Source organism: Aedes albopictus, chromosome 2, assembly GCF_035046485.1.
Source record: "Aedes albopictus strain Foshan chromosome 2, AalbF5, whole genome shotgun sequence".
Classification (NCBI taxonomy): Eukaryota; Metazoa; Arthropoda; class Insecta; order Diptera; family Culicidae; genus Aedes; species Aedes albopictus.
In genome coordinates, this window is record NC_085137.1 from 276924754 (window position 1) to 276939484 (window position 14731).

Genomic DNA, 14731 nt, shown 5'->3' on the forward strand with positions numbered 1-14731 from the left:
CGGTAACAACATTGCAATGCTGTTGACTGCAGGATAGACTCATATCATCAATGGCGCCGGCAATAACCCACCCTAGGCGAGTCTCTTGGAGTACAGGGAGTTCGTCAGAAATCTTCAACTGACTGGGCATCAACAACTTGAAGAAAAGTTTGATTCCAATCAAGAGGTCTATTTTTACTGGAAGTGTGGAAAGTTGGATCTGCAAGCGGCAGCCCCGAAGGTAGAAGCCATGTCCTTGAATCAAATACACAAGAGGGATCTCCTTGCATGGAGTGCTGGCTTCCCACTCCTTCCGGGTTTCTTTATTCAGGGCACCAGCAATAAGATTCACAACAAATCTCTCGGAAACTCCCTCCAACTCATCCTCGATCGACGTGACGGGTGACCTCATCGATGAGCTCTCACAACTTTTTGGGTTTCTCTCGGCTCATCCGCCGAAGGTTGAGTAGTCCCTGGATGTGGGTATCCACAATACAGTGCCGATTCGTTCTTTGGGGGCTCGTTAGATGGGCTGTCTCGTTGGTTAAATGTTCACTGGTTGGGTCAAAACTCAACTAAAAAGCACTGCCAGTGTCAAAATCGATGTCAAAACGAGTTTGACGTCTGACCGCCGCTGCATCGCAGCGTTTGTGCAAGTATGTGAGTGTTTCGTGACGTATTGTCACTTGCGTGTGCCTAGAACATTTTGATCAGTTGTCAGTTGCCCCAACGAACGAACACGATTCGCTAATCGGGGCACAGTCGTGACCCAATCAGCGAATTCAGGCTGTAACTCGTTTATTCTCGAATCGGTCTTCGAGAATTTCCCAAGCGTGCTTGTAGTTGTTATCGTTGAGAGTGCCGGCGTCGATGATACCAGCAGCTGCTTATACTGGGGATCGCTGGAGGTGGTACAGCTTAATGGAATCCGAGTCGGTGGAGGATCGCATCACATCCAAAAACATGGCCGAGATCCGTAGCTCACGCGTCTAAGTAACAAACTGAATACATATGTTCGCATGCGGTTAGTCGAACCGTCGACAGCATCAATGTATCACCAATACACATGCGGCATATATCAAGAGTGGAACATACTTTCGGATTGAGCCGTCTACCACATCCCCCCTTTTATAAACAAAAGACTACTATTTCAAATGAAGCATCCAACACTTATATGAACCCGGAATAAATGAAACCAATTGTAAACTCAACTCCTACAACACACTGAAATGCAATGAAACCTGTCACCTTCCTATTTACCAATTTAGTACCTACTCAGCAACTTTCGCAATCTCTTCAAACGTGTTGGAGTCCCATAATCTAAGGTTCACGAGGAAAACTCAGTTTCTTTGATGTTGATCGACTTCAGGAAATGCCGTATCCAATGACTTAAATCTAATGTTAGAGCAGTCACGGACGTCCGTAAGGAACCTCCCATTGAAGTACAAGCATAATTTCACGATCCGGAACGCGTAGGAGGGACTGCTGTATAAAGTCGTCTAACTTTAGAAACTTAATACGTTGTTTACAACTTTCAAGCCGTTTATTCGTCGCTTTAACGGTGATCGAGTGAGAATAACAAGAAATCCAAAGCATGTTCATCCGAGACTTGGCACCATCACGTTCAAGGCAAAATAACTCTATCTGCATGGACAACTTGCTGACCTGCACCCACTTCGCATCGCAGCCACATACTCTGAATCCAAAAGCTTCAAACTACAAATCAAATCATAATACCCATGCTCCTCTTCTGGATTCATTGCAACAGAGAATCCATCGTGCCACCATACAAATCTCGAGCTGTTCAATTCTTTTCCACCTTTGCTGACTGGCACCTTCCACCCGTACTACACGTTTTAGATTCAAGTGGTCACCGCTGCATATGTGAAAAACACGTGAATCACGAACGATGTCTATGAGATTTGCAGCTCAACCTTCCTCAACCTGAAGCCCTCACTCAGTTGCCACGTTTATCGTGTTTATCAGTTTAATACGTTTACCTGCACTCCAGCATAAAACAGCTGCCAGCCTTCCTTTGCGAATCCTTTACATCCCTCATACAGTCACGCTGTCTTCTGGTTTAGGCTTGGCCACCAACATCTGTCTAGAAAGATCTCTTTATATTGTACTACCACTGCCATATGCATTTAAAAGTCAACAGAACAAACATATTCAACCTCGGAGAACACGCACGACTCCACCTGAAGTGACGTTATAGTAACCAGGCATAAAAGCATCTCTTACGCAATATACAGTGAACTCCTTGGTGAGCTCACTCCAAGTGGTCCCAGACACCTCATAAATATCAATGTGCAGCAGCTTATAGGCTAAAGCAAACAGGGTATTCGATGTCCTAGTCATCATTAGCCTCAGTATCCATTTCCGAAATCCGACCCGAAGGGGCAATACAAGACATTGCATGAACATTTTTCGATGAATCGTTTATACAAACAACCCTGAACCTGAACTCCTGCAGCGCAATCAACCAACCTACAACCATTGCTGATGACACAAGGCAGACTGTCCTTCAACTGCAGCAGCACCGCCCCGAGTTCCACTCCAGAAGCATCAGCAGCTACGAACGTTGTTTGATCTTATGGATCACAATATCCTAGATGCAATAGACGTTCCAAGTCTGTGTTCCGCGAATTTAGCTTCCCAAAACAGCTGTCATGTTGTAGTAGTCATTGCAAATTGATCGACACCTTCTCTTCCAGCCTCCGGTTGCAAAGCTTGTAACGATGCAAGAATCATACGTGATGAACGGTTGAACCCTGTGTAGTTCTTCCCTAATCCTCGGTGATCGATATTCTGATTGAATGAAGCATCCTTTTTTTCTAGACAATCAATGTTCATCGTACTGTACTTTCTGCCCGTCATATTTGCATCTGCTGACGTAGAAAGACAACCCACACATGTCTGCAACGTCCAGTGTGTGTTTCACAATTCTTACACGTCTCTTACAAATCTCATCCATGAAAACCACAGGATAGAGACACTGCGCTACGGCCTCTTCTCACTGTTTCAATCAGACATCTTCAACAGTTCCTACACAGATACACAGGAATATTACTCGAAACAAATTGAGACAAAAATCATCGTCACGAAAACACAATCGTCCAATGCCAATCATTATTTTACAAAGCACCTACCATAGTACTGACAGTAGTGAGCAAACGTAATACAGGAGCAGAAGCGATGAGAGAGCTGTGAGCGAGCGATCTGAGAACCTCGGAGTACTTGAAACTGTCAAAAAAATTAACGATGGGAAGTTAGTAGAGAAGCAAATGTAGAAGTCTGTCTGTGGTTCCAAGGTTGCATCGTCGATCAAGTTGTAGCTATAACTAGAATTGATAAGAATCTCGATTTCTCTTCCTCATACGGGACATTAATTAAAAACGTCCCTATCACCAGCGATGTTGTGAACCAGCACCTCTTCCGTTTTAGGTTTTAGCCTCGGCGTCCTCATGAGCTTCTACACATCTCCAATGTTCCCGATCTCTTGATGCAAGACTCCCGCTGCGCCCTCTGCTTCAGAGCAACACAATATGTGACAACGATGGCAAGCTTTATCCAAAGCGGGACACCTATTACCGTCTGATAGAATCAAGCTCATAGAGAACTTTCCTCCTTTTTAGCAACTCTGCTATCTCTGCATTATGGAAATTCTCAATTCATGCGTAGATGTTCTTTATAACATCATCAAGGTTGTGACGCGCTCGTTTCAGATTATCACGAGAACCCTGAATAACCTCGTCCATGACTTCTACCATACAGCACTATCGACCAAAAAATTTATCAACCCTCTGCTGCCCTCTCAACAGAAAGCTTTCGATGGGTTTACCATTTGCTGCAGACACCGCCCAAGTTTCAAATCGCTCAAAAACCCTGTTTCTTGGAGAAAACAAAAATGTTCAGAAAGTCTCTGTTTGCCTGTCCGCTGTGATTGCTATACTCCATATGTAAGCTCCACGAGTTCCGTAAAAAAACCTTTTTTATTTACTCCATTCTTCCCGTTGCCAGCATTTGAGTTTCTCGATTGCTGATAGTCCCTGCGTTTATCACACTTTAAAACCATAGCATCCAAATAATTCAAGCATTCCATATCTTAGAAAGCTAAAGAAGAGCAAACTCCAATTCAACCTCATACCTCAACTCAAGGCACCGCCATAGATTCCTTCCTTTCTAGAACCAGTGAATTCAATCACGTTTGCGCTTTCTTGCTCAAGTATCTCAGCCTTTAATGCACGCTTAGTGAATTAAATCACTTTAACAAATACTTCAGTGAATTCAATCACATTATCTTTCTTATACACATCAGTGAATTGAATCACGTTACCTCACATACGTCAGTGAATTGAATCACTACAGTGGACGGTCAACAGCCTTAAGACATTTAACTACAACGCTTATTTTTCACCGTACCGATATCTAACAAAAGTGAAAACGACTAAATCCTAATGACCGGTTAACTCTTCGGGGTTTATTTTTTTCCGATAAGTGCAACGTAAGCATGTTGTACTTAAGGAACGTCATCCCTATTTATTCTTTGATGGAAAACGCCAACTATCACGTATCACCCCATATAAACCGAAGCAGAAAAATCTCCTTAGCGCTTCGGCTGACCTGTTGACCGCAGAGCAAAATATGAATGCACAGAATGGTAAACGCAAAGCAGAGATTCGTCTTCCCTTACCCGACGTCTCCACTAGACAGAAATGTCTTGCCATTTTGCTGGACAGATGTGTCATGACAGAAATGTTCTCTCGCTGTTTGCATGGAAAGCAGCGGTGTTGATCATTTCTGTTACGTTTTCTCTTTCTGGCAGCAAAATGGCAAGACATTTCTGTCTAGTGGAGACGTGGGGTTACATGCTTAATACATGCTAGCGAACACTGTACAGCTTACATTCAAGGCTGACACGCATCACGCCATCGACGCAACACTATCTTCTCCCTTCTCCCCCAGTGAATTCAATCATGACACGATGTTCCTCAAAACGCATCTTACGTTCCAATTGGATTTGCATTCGCAGCGTCGAGCCCCTGCAACTCTCACAAAAAAAATCTCTCATTCTGTCTCTGCTTTCTCTGTCGGCCTCTGGCCCACCGAGATGTACCTAATCCAAGTAAGCGGCTACCGAGGCGCGTTTGGCAGCACCGCATACCAACACGCTTAACTGTGTGCACTTGGCACGCGGCGCGAACTGGGCGCGCGGTCATTTTCATAGTTACGTGGTGGTGTAGAGACGCCTACACTTGAATAGGTGCGTTTGAAGTCCGATGGAGAGGTTGATGGTCACTAATACTCCTTTTTATTCTTATGCACACATTGTCTAGCGTCTCGATCGACTGCTAAAGAATATAATGCCATTTTTTTTCTCATTCATCAGAAATGACGCCACGAAAGCAAACTTTCGTTATGTGTCGCCTTCAAATACAAAATATAAAAGGGTACATACCTAAAAAAACCGCAAACATCGCTTAATATTCCCACAAGCTTGATTTGGTTTACCAGAACATCCATTTTAAGAAATAATCAAAAAGTGTGCTGCTCTCGAGCTGCCGCATATGCTTTTGTGCATCCAACTCCATTATTCACTTCACAAAATATGCTTCATTTATCATTATTTCCTTTCACTTCACAGTGCAAACAAGCGAGCATTTTCTTTTATTTTCTATAACTTTTTTTTGCCATTCACATAGATATTTTTTTTTTCTTTCATCATTTCACACTTTCCGAAATATGGCCGATCGCGAGTGTGGCCGACCAGCATCACTTTTTTCTCTTCGGATTTTTTCTTCATATTCACTTTCATTTATTCAGGCTTATTTTCACACGCCGCGCAGAATAAGCATGATTAACCCTCTAATACCCAATCCCGCCTTTAGACGGGGTATAGTTTGAGCATTTTTGTAATTTTTGTTTCGTAGAAAATCATTTTTTTATATTTTTGGCTGATATTTAGGACTGTTCTGTATATCTCAAAATGGTTTTTGGTGTATTTTAAAGCCTACTTACATTTTTTAAAAACCATTGAAAAATTTATGTTTTAGTCACCTTTAAGAAGTCATTGTTTATTTTGTATTGAATCACTACAATTGACATATTTTAAATTTTTCCCAAATCATTCTATCCTTGCTTAATAGTTTAAGGGAATCGAATACACTCTAAAATTATTTTCCTTAAGAATACGCGGAAAATAAAATTTTCTTTGAAAAAAATTTAAAATAATAATATTTCAACAATAATCACAAAATCTCAAAATGTTTTCATCTCAAAAAATCCGTTCCCCAAATTGGCTTCTAGGAAAAATATAAAAGTGTGGGACTGTTCAAAAATAAAAATTATAAAAATCAAAAACTGAAATTCACGAAATCGAAATCTTGCAGAATATGTTTAAATCGATTTTAGATGACGATAAATGATATTTAGATCAAAATCAAAAATTTGGGTATTAGAGGGCTAATCATTTCCCGGAAGCACACAATTTTTTTTTCTCGTATTGTCGCGCTTATCTTTTATTAGAGTCCTGCGGCGGTCGTACGCTCGCAATGCATACCGCCGCATGACAGTCGCAAGGCAAAACAATAGAAAAAGTGTTCCCGCCAAAAACAAAAGCACGTGGGTTTCGCGAAGTGACAGATGTTTTTGAATGTATTTGTGACGAACGGCAAGAGTAGCTCAGTGGAATGAGTGTTCTTGCTGTCAAACCCCATATAGTGGAATTATATACTTCTAAATCTGGTGACGCTGTTATGATTAGTGACTGTCGCGCTAATATCAGAAGCCAGAGGCAGATAATCGCCATATTCAGATTTTTCTTGAGAGGCATAATATTCGCTTTTAATTTTATTTCCACTCAAAACATATTTTTCACTCCCAATTATTTTCTTTTTTTTCACCCTCGTCACCAACTTGTGGTACCGAGATCCGTAGCTCACGCGTCTAAGTAACAAACTGAATACATATATTCGCATGCGGTTAGTCGAACCGTCGACAGCATCAATGTATCACCAATACACATGCGGCATATATCAAGAGTGGAACATACTTTCGGATTGAGCCGTCTACCACAGCCTTGAAGCGAGGCCAGTTTTCAGGCTTGCCATCTAAGGTCGGGATGAGAGCCTTCAATGGCTGCTGCGATGATGCGAGAGCTTTCGAGTACTTGCACTTGTGACTGCATTGCATTATTACACTGGCTTACCTGGATTGCTCGTTCGACCAACACACTGGTTTCGTTGAAATGGGCTTCGAAAATAAAGTACCCGAGGTCCTGCTCTTTCAATCGCTCGGGAGGACACATCGTCGCGCCATCATCTGATGATGGAGGTCAAGGTATTCCTGGAAATGTTTTTCCAGGTTCCGGGAAACGCGCACGGTGAGAGAGTCGAAGTTACTCTGAAGAACGTACTGTTCGTTCTGATTTGATTCCCGACGTAGTGTTGGCCACGAATGGATTTTCCGTGAAATTCGGTGCGTTGGGCTGTGAGATTCGTAACGCGAACGATGAGGTGGTAGTGTTCGGTGATAAATCGGGCAGTTTATATAAACTGCGAATCCAGGAGTGTTCGTTGAAAGTGGCAGGTGATCATCACGAGCGGTGCCAGCGTACTTGGCATCGTCTAATCGGCCATCGGGACCCCGATTTTCTGCGATGGCTGAAATCGGAGGATGTGATGTGGGGCTTTGAAATGAAAGACTGCGGTGTTCGTATCACCTGTGAGAGTTGATTGAAAAGTAAGTCTCTGCTTCAGCCGAACGGAAGATCAGACCCTTGGAGCTGATACACACGGATTTAGCAGGACCTATGGAAACCACCACACTTTGAGGTAATCGTTATATTATGACATTAATTGACGACTACAGTCGCTACGCTGTAGTACATCGTACATCTGCTGAAGAGCAAGGATGAAGCAGCCGGTAAGATCAAGCAGCATGCCCACTGGGTTCAGAATGTGTTTGGGAGGAAGCCCCTTACGTTTCGCTCGGATGGTGGGGCGAATATACTGGTCGTAATCTCCGGGAATTCTACGATTCGGAAGGGACGAAGGTGCAGTATACCACGCCCTATTTCCCTCAACAAAATGGCATGACCGAGCCTAAAAATACATTAGTTTTCATGTAAATTTTTGTCACAGACATGATTTTTGAGGATTTTTTTTAAATAGAGTTCAAAGATTACTATTTTTTTGTGAATTAGTACAACATTTGTGCAGATATATTTCTACGTTGTGAGATGCCAAGTGAACCATGAGAAGTTCAGATGCACTCTAGCAACAGGTTTAGTTACTTTTGCATCTTACCATCCCAAGCAACGAAACTCGTTTAAAAAGAGTTTTAGAGTTTATTTCAATTTTAAAAAGATGCAAGATTGCAATTTTTAAATACAATTCAAGCATCGAAGAGACAAAGAGCAACTTATCAGTTGTATAAGATAGTACATATTTTCATTCAACATTTAATTGAGCTTTAATTTTTTTTTTTGCAACTTTGCGAGATATCTCATTAAAAAACATAGGTAAATTAAAAAATCACGTATAAAAATAACAATATGGCAACACTGTCTTCAAAAAAAAGGTGCATAATAACCAAGGTATCTAAATACCAAGGTAAGAGATTCCCTCTAATATTCATGGATTTGTGAGAAAAGGAAAAAAGCAAAAAAATAGTTATGAAGTTGGCGCTGATTTGTATGGGCACATCACTATCACTAGATACTTTGCATAATAACATACTGAAAAAGTGTTCAGAACATCAGAAGCCATGAAAATCTCATCCGAGCTATATATAGAGGATTTAGGGTTGTTCATACTAAATTTATTACACATCGCATATTTCAAAAGGTAGTGCAAAAGTGTCTACGGTAACATTTTTCTGCATAATATATCGCATTTAGTTCACCACTGGAATGCGCACTGAGTCTTCATAAGTGCGATAACGTAAATAAAACTGCGCGAATGAATCAAATCAAATTGATGTCTTCGGCGCACTGTTGCTTCGATGTATGCTGAATAAGTGCTCTGAAGACACCAAGCTGATTGGATGCAATCGCGCACTTCTGTTTGCGTTTTCACACTCGTGAAAACTAGTGCGATAGTCCAGGGTTGAACTAAATGCGCTATATTTTCCACAACTTTGTCGTAGATACCTTTTAGTTTTTTGGCATATTTAGAAAATATATTTTTATCTAACTTTTGAGTAAACTCATCAAGAAACAAAACTTATCAAAAGTTGCTCCTAAGAATAAGTAACAATTGCAGACCATCACAGAATCATTTTCACATTTTCTCTTTCAAAATGCCCACGATCGTGTTTTTCGCGATTTCAACCACTATGCAATAGGCTAATCCAGATGACCCCCATTTGTAGAGGCGCTTGGTGAGATGAGGAGAAAATCGTTTGTTTACTTATTTTTTGCTCTAAAAGTTGCTATTTTCCATTTGCAATGGCTTCCATTATCATCATTCTTGATGCCCACGCCGACAGACATCGGATTGGCCAGCTAACAAAAAATCCGGAAGATCGCCCTCCGGAGGCATAGCAAGAGCTCCTCAATTTAATCACATAAATTGTTCGTAAGTACCTGCCGGATCTAAGCGCAACTGAAAGAGAATTAAATTTTCTTTCCAAAAAGTGCTCGTTTGTTTCTCTACGATGTGGAATTCAATATGAAAAAGTGAAAATGTGCACTTTGCTTATGCTGCGCCATGTGAAATTTTGGAGGAGTCACGTTTTTCATAGGGTTCTCATTCCTGCCACCAGATGCGGAGGGATCGTTAGCTTCCGTTGGATTTACCTATGGGGTGGGATGCACTCGCAGAGAAGGGTATTTACTGGTTTGCTGAATATGATACACCGCGCGGCCTTTGTAATGTTCCAAACGCACATTTGCACGAAATTCCACGCGGCAAATCCCATTGGAAAGGAACAACCGCACTTGAGGAAACGCCGCAATGTTATCTCCCATAAGACTATCCCCACCAGTGCGTAGTAAGTCGGTGAGTAGTAGAGGTGTGCAAATCGGTTCTATTTCTGATACCCACCCGTTTTCGCACCGTGCGTTCACATAATTGTTGGTAAAATACTACCTCATCTCCCCACTGGTGGTTGGTAGTAGTACTTCATATCGTAAACAAAGTACAGAGAAGCAAATATTTGACAACATCATTTATTGTTCCTCATATTATCATTTTCAATTGTACGAAAGTTCCAGAATGTGGATAACACTAGTTTACAAAATAAAACGAAAGTCGTGAACTTCTGTCAACGACCAAAATTTTTGAAGCATTATTTAGCGCTGATTTCGAAACCGTGCTTCAAAAAATTTAAAGTAGAACAGTTTTTGAGTTTAAGCTCAATATCGAGTTTTACAACTTTTTAAAATATGGAATTTAATAAAATTCAAATATCTTGCGTTTTGTTCAACCAATTTTAAATCTTTTTCCATAAATTAAAAGCTGAATATAATACCATTCGTACATCTGAATAGAGGTTTTGCATCAGATTGATGAAATTCAAGATATTGGCGAGTTTTGGGGACGACCTCCTTAAATTTTAGCAAAATTTTCAAAATTATATGAAGAAATGTGTTTTTTTCAATGAGAAAAAACCAACATAAAAATTCTTTTTCAACGTTTATTTGACATATCATATGTAGGCGAGTTACAGTAAAAAATTTAGCTCAATCGGAGCATTAATTACGGAGAATGAGATGTTTGAAGTGAGCGACATTGCTTAAAAATAGAACAAAAATCGATTTCAAATCATCAACCTTGTATGGAAAGTCGAAAAAATTTCCGCTCTACTGTAATTTTTTTCCTTCGCGTTTTCGAATTCAGGGCATGATTCTACACTAAAAACGATCATCAACTTACCGAGTTCAAAAATGCTGTAAACTAGTGTAATTAATTCCTCAAGCCTTTCGTTCAAATTTTTAAATCCTTGGATAAATTTCAAAAGTAATCCCTGAAGAAGTTCTTTGAGGAATCTCTGATGGACTTCCTGGAGGGATCTCTGAAGGATTCCCTGAAGAAACGCCTGGAAGAATTCATGATAGAACTCCTTAAAGGAACTCCTAGATAAATCCTTGAACCTCATTGATGAATCCCTGAAAGAACTTTTGGAGAAATCCCTGAATGCATTTCTGAAGATATCTCTGAAGAAATTGCCATGAAAGTCCCAGAAAGTATTCCCATGGCAATCCTGGAAGGAAATGCCAAAAGACATGCCCGGGTAAATCCCAGGGGAAGTTCGGAGGGAATCTTGGGAGGAATTCTCGCTGAATCTCGGAAGGAACTCCCGGGGAATCTCGGAAGGCATTCCCGGGGAATCTCGGAAGGAATTCCCGGGGATTCTCAGAAGGAATTCCCGGGGCATCTCGGAAGGAATTCCCGGGGAATCTCGGAAGGAATTCCCGGGGAATCTCGGAAGGAATTCCCGGGGAATCTCGGAAGGAATTCCCGGGGAATCTCGGAAGGAATTCCCGGGGAATCTCGGAAGGAATTCCCGGGGAATCTCGGAAGGAATTCCCGGGGAATCTCGGAAGGAATTCCCGGGGAATCTCGGAAGGAATTCCCGGGGAATCTCGGAAGGAATTCCCGGGGAATCTCGGAAGGAATTCCCGGGGAATCTCGGAAGGAATTCCCGGGGAATCTCGGAAGGAATTCCCGGGGAATCTCGGAAGGAATTCCCGGGGAATCTCGGAAGGAATTCCCGGGGAATCTCGGAAGGAATTCCCGGGGAATCTCGGAAGGAATTCCCGGGGAATCTCGGAAGGAATTCCCGGGGAATCTCGGAAGGAATTCCCGGGGAATCTCGGAAGGAATTCCCGGGGAATCTCGGAAGGAATTCCCGGGGAATCTCGGAAGGAATTCCCGGGGAATCTCGGAAGGAATTCCCGGGGAATCTCGGAAGGAATTCCCGGGGAATCTCGGAAGGAATTCCCGGGGAATCTCGGAAGGAATTCGCGGGGAATCTCGGAAGGAATTCCCAGGGAATCTCGGAAGGAATTCCCAGGGAATCTCGGAAGGAATTCCCGGGGAATCTCGGACGGAATTTCCGGGGATTCTCGGAAGGAATTCCCGGAGAATCTTGGAAGGAATTCCCGGGGAATCTTGGAAGGAATTCCCGGGGAATCTTGGAAGGAATTCCCGTGGAATCTTGGAAGGAATTCCCGGGGAATCTTGGAAGGAATTCCCGGGAATCTTGGAAGGAATTCCCTGAGCAATTCTGGAAAGAATCACCGGGGGAATCCCGGTAGAAATTCCCGGAAAAATCCCGGTAGGAATTCTAAGGGAATGCCGGAAGAAACTCCTGGATAAATCCCCGAGGACATTCTCGGAGGAATCCCTGAGAGAATTCCAGGAGTTCTGCTAGATTCCTAGAAGAATCCCTGTGGGAATTCCTGGATAATTCTTCCAACGAATTCCTTGAGTATTATCCGAAAAAAAGATCCTAGAGGATGCTCCGAAGGAATTCCTGACGAAATTTCTAGAAAAATCCATGAAAAATCTTCAGGGGGAACCCCAGACAGAACTTCTGACGGATATAAACGGACGGATGTAGCTTTCCTGGTAAAATGACTAGGAAATTTGAGACGGAACTTCTGAAAAAATCTCAGAAGGAACTCCCATTGTAAACCAAGAATGAACTCCTAAAAGATACCCTGAAGAAATTGGTGGAAGAATCTCAAGGAACATCAAGGAACACCTGGAAAAATTCGCCAAGGAATTCTTGAAGAAATCCCTGAGGAATTGCAGAAGCACTGTTTTTGCGAACAAGTGTTGATTGGAGCCATGCAGTCAGTAAATTGGCTGACGCTTTTATTGATTGAATGTCACCTTTTTTTTATTCCACTCGGGGCTTGCGGTTTGCCGAAGCCATTTGCACGTTCCCATTGGAAATTTTCAGGAAGTTTTCGTATACAATAGTTTTAAAAATACACCGTTCTTCGGTTCGTTTGGACAATCGAATCTTTCGACACGTCAAACCTCGCCTAGCATTAAGCTTTATCTTCAATATGTGTCCATTTGTGACAAACGCAATCTTAAATGCATGAGAGAACAACAGTTTCAAAAATTCAAAGATAATCATTTTTTTTATATTTTACTTGTAGAAAGCTGTCTTGTTTTGTTTGTTAGTCAGATTAGAATCATGAAGAAAGTGATATCAACCGCGATAGCAACGGTTGGGTCTGGTTGCTAAATATATGAATCCACTGTTCACCGGGAAGGTAGGTTGTCATTTTAAAACCGATTTGGCAACGGTTGGTGGGGTTCGTGCGTTATGAAGGCGGTTGCCAATTTGGGTTTACTCACGCATTGGTGGGCATCGTCTAAGAATTGAGTATAAGGGGAGCAAAAAATGCAACTGTTCCTTTCCTCAGGGATTTGCCGCGTGTACTTTTGGGCAAATGCGCTAATAAAACGCCCTACAACAATTTGGCAACATGCAAATTTGAGTTCAGAAATCATTTCTGTTCAAAGAGAAAATGCATATTTAATAGTGAATAACAACTCAATTTCGTTCAAGTGACTTGGGGAGGGCTAATATAATCACAACTTATGTTTTGAAGGTGCAGAACAAATAATAAACAATAAACCGAGTGTTTCTTCAACTAAAAAAGTTCATGCCACCCCAATCTATACCAAAAATAGAAAATTACTAAAACATTAAAAATTGTGTATCCTGACATTCATAGAATTTTTGCTGCGTTTCGTATTGTCCACAAATAGTCAAACATATGTATGAAATATAAAATTGTGTTGGTTTTTGCCCTCAACACACTCGACAAACGGTCAAGAAAATTATAACAGTATCCTGCTTTTTTATTTTATTCATTTATCTTTTATTCTAACTGACTGTCACAAATTTCTGAAAATCGTTAGGTGATAAAATCCTTCGGCGTTAAGATAAAAAAAGATAAACTTGCTGCTTGTTACCCCAGGTGCCCCTAATGCCTTTAAACGCCGTGAATCGCTAGCGAACAAACGTCAAACAGAGACAAAAACGATGCAAGCGATGTTAATGAACAATGGTCGAGCTACGGAGTTTTTTTAATTTAACGGTAAAAGTTAAACGATGGGCAGTAGGTAGAGTGAAGCGTCTGTTTGTCTGTGATAATAGTTTAAGAACTGCCGAAGCCGTCATTTCTCCTACATTGTCTGCTGAATAGCGCAATTTACAATTACAATTTTCACAATTAAAGATCTATTGTTACTTATACATATATATTTTTTATATATTAGGTATAGCGAAGCGACAATAAAAAAGATGCTCATTCAATCATGTTTCTTCAAATACCACATCAAGGCAATGACAAGCTACGTACACAATTTGCAATACATTTATCATAACTCTAGCATCCAGTCGAAACCTTCATATAAATCTAGCTTTTCATATTTAAAACCAAATCTTTCGAATTAATATCTAATTAAACATTTACAAGAGCTATGGATTCATGAACGGTTTTTGGATAGTCAAGAAAGCTGTTGGTCGTTAGGCGTATATTTATGTATTCTGATTTATGTTTTTAAATCGCCTTGGTCTTCGTATAGTTTAGATTAGATAAAGTGCCTTTTCTAGTTATCTATACACCAAACGTAATATACCCAGAATGTCGCAATGTTATTTCTAAGTAAAAATATAATTAAACATCAATCGTGTTTATATATACTAAAATAGCCTATGTGTTCTAGATTTGTAATTATCAGAGCATACAATTAATATTTTGAATAATAATAATACA

General features: G+C 41.0%; 1 protein-coding gene across 2 annotated transcripts in view; it reads left to right on the forward strand.

The window, feature by feature from the left end:
* Nucleotides 1-14725, forward strand: part of LOC109408309 (uncharacterized) — a 105454-nt gene extending 90729 nt beyond the window's left edge. For both annotated transcript variants that reach the window (XM_062854968.1, XM_062854969.1), the window contains one exon: nt 14232-14725. The gene's annotated coding sequence lies outside the window, so the exon portion shown is untranslated. The remainder of the gene's footprint in view (nt 1-14231) is intronic.
* Nucleotides 14726-14731: the final 6 nt, after the last annotated feature.